Source organism: Trichosurus vulpecula, chromosome 1 (genome assembly GCF_011100635.1).
Source record: "Trichosurus vulpecula isolate mTriVul1 chromosome 1, mTriVul1.pri, whole genome shotgun sequence".
In the NCBI taxonomy this organism is placed as follows: Eukaryota; Metazoa; Chordata; class Mammalia; order Diprotodontia; family Phalangeridae; genus Trichosurus; species Trichosurus vulpecula.
This window is the reverse complement of record NC_050573.1, coordinates 74,406,131-74,412,130: the sequence shown is the minus strand read 5'-3', so window position 1 is coordinate 74,412,130 and position 6,000 is coordinate 74,406,131. Positions and strand designations below refer to the sequence as shown.

Sequence of the window (6,000 nt, the reverse complement as noted above, 5' to 3'; positions counted from 1 at the left end):
GGACTTGAGCTTTAAGGGGAATAGGAAGATTTCATCAGAGGAAGGGACAGACGGCACATTACAGGCGCCACAGTGTATGCCAAGGCTCGTAGATGGGAGCTCACAAAGACGCGTTCGCGAGATCCAGAATACTTCAGTTTAGCTAGAGTGGAGAGTTTAGGGAGGAGAGTTCTTCCTCTAAGTTAAGGCTGGCGTACACACACATATTTACGTATACACATACATTCTCATCTATACACACACGTGTCGGGGCATATAAACTTGCGCCCTGCACAAACAGGAGGCAGCTATCGCCCCACCCCGAGCCAAAAGGACAGGACAGAAAAATCCATTATGATGGCAGTTGGCTGTGCCTGTCTCCGGGTTGCAGGCAAGGAAGGGGGCCGGGCAGGCGCCAGGACTGGAAGGCTGCCCGTATGAAATGTACTGCGGCGGGGTGCGGGGTGTCCCCACCCCCATATTCCCCATCCCCTGCCTCTGCCCCAAGGCCAGAGGCCTTAAATAGATTGACTTCTATATTTAGGCTGGCTTGTTCAGCATTGCCAGGGCGCTATAAATACCACAGAGTACACGGCTCCATGCCCCTCCCCCCAGCAGGCCTGCCTCGGCTTCCCAATTTTCTAACTCCCCCTCCCTACTTAAAACACACTAACCCCCAGCTCCGAATTTGGGTCTGCCCTGAAGGGTTAATTGCCCTTAGGAAGGAAGACGGGCAGTAGCACGAGGTAGGCGAGTCTTTTCTAGGTTGATGCCGTTTGGAGTCATAATGGGTGAAGAACCTCTGGTGGGCGTAGGCCTGGTTAGGTCAGGGGTTTTGCGAGGAAACCCTTATGTCTTGCCTATAGGGAAACCAGTGATTATCACAACTCTAGGCAGGGATGTATGTATGTGTGTATGTATTTATATGTATGTCTATTATTACATATATGCATATTTCTCATCTTACCCAATATCTACCATCTCCTTTCCTAAGTCATAGGAAATCCAAGAATAATCTATGACCCAGAAACAAACCCTGGGATTTATACAGAGCAGGTTCAATCTTAGCGACTTGTCTCCCCTGGAAGCATCAGAATCTGGCTTAAAGTCTGGGTCACATTTAAAAAAAAAAAGACCCTGCATTCTTGGGTAAGCACTCAGACAACATATTAGAGAACAGACTTTATTTAGCCTAACCAATCAAGGAAAAATAAAACAGAAAAGACTCATGTCCAAGCTCATGAACAGTCAAGAAAACTCTCCTCTTTTTTTTTTTTGGCAGGGGTGGGGGAGATTGTCTTCCCCCTGATAGCACAAGGAAGGCAAAGTAGAGAAGGATGTACATGGGATTCTCCTCCTGGAAGCTTATTTTATGGAGAAGCCATTTTGAACACTTGGGAGTGGGCAGGAGTTCTAGCCTCCCAGTTGGAAAGGTCACCAGCAGCAGGCTGCATCCCCCAGCAGAGCCATGTTCTGCAGGCCTTCCCAAGTTCCCTTTGCAGTAGCAGCAATTCCTCCTCATCCTCCTTTGCATAGGGGTGGGGAGTGGGGTGGGGGCGGTGAGGAAGGTCAAGCTTCAGGCTGGAGGTCTAACTTCTCTAGCACAGAATTCTCAGGTGAGTAATAATAGATGGTCTCCAGGGCTGACTCTTTAAATGAAATGTTGAGTTGTTTATGGCGTCTCTCAGGGGACTTCTTGGCGAGACAGCTTCGGTTGAGACGGAGGTAGCCCCCGAGCACCAATATCTCCTCAGCAGTGGGGTACCGCTTCTTTCTAAGGCCAGAGGCTGCTGGGGGCCTACACTGCCTGGGGCTAACTGTGAGGCAGTGTCCACTGTGGTGTGGGGCTCCTACCCTAGACCCAGATTTTATCCCACAGAACAGGTGACTTGTTAGCCCTGCCAACTGAGGAGATGGTAGTGCAGGGGGTAGGGGAGATACTGAGGGTGGTAGGTGGTGCTGAAGCCCTGAGTTTCTGGTTACAACTTCCATGGGTGGGAGGGGCTTGGTCACAGAGCTCACCATCTTGCTTCTATCCCCAGCTTCTTCTTCAGCAGCCTCTGTCCTTCCTTCTCCAGCCTCTACCCCAAGCAACCCCAACTTCTTATCTCCAGAGCCTGAACTCACAGGCTTCTGTTCTGGAGCCTCTGGTCTCCCAAGGCTCTGTTTTAGAGCCTTCCCAGACTTCAGTGTCCATTTCTGTCCTTCCATCTGTCTAGAACTCTTCTCTCCACTCTCTCCTGGGTTCAATCTCATTTCTGCTGCCTCTATCACTCCTGAGCTTGGTTCTGGAAACCCCCTAGGACTTAGCCTACATCTCTGTATCTTCAAAAGTCCCCAGTTCTTCATGGATTTCCTCTGTATCAGTCTCTGTTCTGTCTTGGATTCTCCTGGGCTCAGTCTACATTCTATTTCACATCCCCCAGAAGTCTGTTCTTGAGGTTCCACTGGTTTCCCATTTTGTTCTTGAGCTTCCCCAGTGCTTTTCTCCCATTGCTGTGACTCTGATAGTTCTAGACTCCTCTCTTCTGTCTCCTTTGGGCTTAGCCTCCATTCCAAAGCCTCTGCAGGCCCAAGACTCTGCTCTCCAAGTTCTGCTACCCCCAGACTTTTTTCTCCAGCCTCCCCTAGGCTCAGTTTCTGTCCTCTTGACTCTCTTCTCACCAGACTCTGTTCCTGAGCTTCTGTTGGGCTGGATCTCTGCTCTTGGGCTTCCACTTCTCCTGAAATATGTCCTTGATCCTCAGGTGGCCTCCTATCAGTGAGCCACTTTCTTGCATGCCGCTGCCACCACCTCTGCTGCTTCTTCCACACTTGGCGGATGAAGCCGACAAAGTGATCCTGGTGGACAGGTCTGATGGCCTCCAGAATGACAACAGGTTTATCAGATTCAGGAGGTGCCTCACCTATAGCCTCATTCTCAAGACCTGGTTCTGCCACTGGCACCTGGCTTGTCATGGAGTCTCTCTGACAATCCCTGTTTCCGGACTGGCTTCGGGCCAGTTGGTCTCTCTCCCCCTGCTCTTGGCCTTGAACAGCAGCCTTCTCCTGTCTTCTCCTGGCTGGTAGTTGTAGTTTCACATCTGGTACAGTAGCCATGGTCCCAATGGGGCAAGAGAACTGGTGGGGAGGAGATGGAACCGTGAGAAAGAGTTGCCAAAGAGAGGAAAGAAGTAAAAGTGGGAGAGAGTCAGAGGATGAGAGGAATAGTGGGTCAGAGAGGGAGAGAGGAAGTGTGGTGTGGGAATATAAGGAAGAATAAAGAAAGAACTAACCCCCTGGGCAAAGGGAAAGATGGGGAGAGTAGGAAAGGAGAGACAACTGTTAGAAGAGAAGGAAGAAAAAGGGAGAAACTAGGGGAAAGACTGAGGAACTGAACATGACAAATGTAGGGGGAGGGAAGAGCCTAAGAGATCTAGGGGAAAGGGAGAATGCTGGAAGAAAGAGAGAAAAGCCAAGGTAGAGTACTGGGGTAGGATAAGGGATGACAGAACACTCTAGATGAGAGAAGAGAAAAAAGATGAGAGAAGATAGTTTGGAGAAGAATCAGGGGAAGGAACCAAAGGGGAGGAGAGACGGATGTTAGGAGATATGGAGCGTTGTATCAAGGAGTTGGGGAAAGGGTTCTCCTTACCTTTTCAATGAGCTGTAGCTTCCCCAAGAGATCAACTCTGCTTCTCTCTAGACTCAGAAACTCCTCCACTGAGCCTCCACTGGCTCCCTTGAGCTGAGCAGTCTTCTCCAAGGAGCAAAGTCTTTATAGATCTGGCCTCCCTAGTTCCCACCTCTCAACTCTTACTTCTTATCTTGGTCATTACCTACCATATTGCCTGACACATAATAGATACTTAAATGCTTTTTCACTTGAGTAGGTCTTCAGCCTCCCTTTGGAAGGCAAGGACCCAGGGTATAGTGTAGACATGTTAACTAGTTGTGATGAATCGACACCAAAGTGGTGTCAATGGAGGGTGGGGATGGATGGGAGGAGTGCCCTTACCAAAAAGTTAGCATAATCAAGGGAACCATACTTGGTTAAGAGATTTAATATATACCAAAACAAAGTTGAGGAGTATACTAATGAGGACCCAGTACAATCAAGTCATGGAATGTTAGAGCTAGAAGAGACCTATTATTTTACAACTCTTATATTTTACACATGAGTAAATTGAGTCTCTTAGAGAAGAGGGCATCTTCAAGGTCATACAAGTCAGTAACAGATCTGGGACTCCAAACCCCGGAATCAAAGGCCACGGTACCAAGCTTCCTTCTCTCTATTTCTGGCTTGGGACAGCTGTTAGGACTCACAATAGTAGGCGGAGATTCCTGCTAGAGCCAGTGATAGTGCTGGCCTTCCCAGCCTGGCCCCTTCCTCTGCCATTGTCTGTGGTTTGGCCCCTTTCGAGGGTTTGGAGAGTTTGGGGTGTTCCTGTTCCAGGCCTCATGTGATTCTCGGTCTTGTTCAGAATGCCCCCTTGGCTTTCCTCAGCTCTGAGCAAGAGCATAGTGGTCCCACTGGACAAATCCACTCTCCTCCCCCTTCCAATCTGTCGGTTTCTATTTCAATGACAATAGAAGGGAGTAGGCGGTGAATTAATAGTAATAGTTAGCTTTTATATAGTGATTCACAAAATGTTTTACAGATATTATCTCTTTTTATTCTGATAATAACCCTGGGAGACAGGTGTTATTATTGTCCCTATTTTACAGACAATGAAACTAAGGCAGAGATCTAATGACTTGTCCAGGATCACACAGCTGGTAAAAGCTGAGATCAAATTTTAACTCTGGTCTTTGTGACTTTCGGTCCATTTTTCTATCCACAGCAATGGAAAGATACTTAGAAGTTTGTTCCTGCCATTTTGACCCACCCAGGCAGGAGTACGCTGGTAAATGTTTAATAATGGCTCTACAGAGAAAGAAAATGTAGGTGTGACACCCTGCCCTTCCCTGGGGCTGACAGAAGTTAATTGACTTGACCAGGGTCACACAGCTAGAAAGTGTTTAAGGACAGATGTGAACTCAGGTCTTCCATATTCCAAGCCCAAATTCTACCAACTACTCCACCCAACTACTTAGCTCATTCTGAGCTCCTTTAGCTACTTAGCTCTTTTTTCTTACAAAGCCCTATTCTCCAGCCTCTGAGCCAAGTAGAACTTGAGTGCCCACCCCTGCGACCCTGTCCTCTGATTGGTGAGCCTTTGCCTTATCTAACCAGGTCTTCAGCAACCACACAACTGCCTAGCCTTCCATCTATCTCTCCAGCCATGCCAGCTGCTGCTGGGCTATCTTCTCTTTCCCAACTCTGGCGCTGAGAAAGATAATCAAATAAACACTTTTGTTGTTCAGTTGTGTCCCCCTCTCTGTGACCCCATTTGAGGTTTTCTTTGCAGAGATACTAAAGTGGTTTGCCATTTCCTTCTCCAGCCCATTTGACAGATGAGGAAACTGAGGCAAACAGGATTAAGCGATTCGCCTAGGATCACACAGCTAGTATGTGAACTCAGGTGTGAAGTCAGGTCTTCCTGTCTCCAGGCCAGGTGCTCTATTCACTGAGCCCACCTAGCTGCCCTCAGATCAACACTATTATTCCTGGAAACCATGTCAATCATTTGCCCATGTCTCCAATCACCATTCCCTCTGACCTACCAGTTCAGAACACACCTCCCTGGTCATCACTTTGGGGTTAAGTGACTTGCCCAAGGTCATACAGCTAGTAAGTGTGTCAAGTGTCTGAGGCTGCATTTGAACTCAGGTCCTCCTGACTTCAGAGCCAGTACTCTACTCACTGCGCCACCTAGCTGCCCCTCATCACTTCTTTATGTCTATTGTCTTTCCCAATTAGAACATGAGCGGTTGTGGGAAGGGATTGTCTGCTGGCTTGGAATTATATCCCTAGCCCACAGCTCAATGCCTAGAATATAAGTGCTTAATTATCTTTTCATTCATTTATTCATTCTTCCTATTGGTCTGACCACTCCTCAGTTTCTTTTTCGAACCCACTTCCTTCCCCCTTGGAGTGAG

The 6,000-nt window shown here is 48.1% G+C and overlaps 1 pseudogene; it reads right to left on the bottom strand.

The window, feature by feature from the left end:
- Positions 1 to 1,413: 1,413 nt before the first annotated feature.
- Positions 1,414 to 3,093, bottom strand: LOC118832918 (annotated as a pseudogene).
- Between the last annotated feature and the right edge of the window lie 2,907 nt (positions 3,094 to 6,000).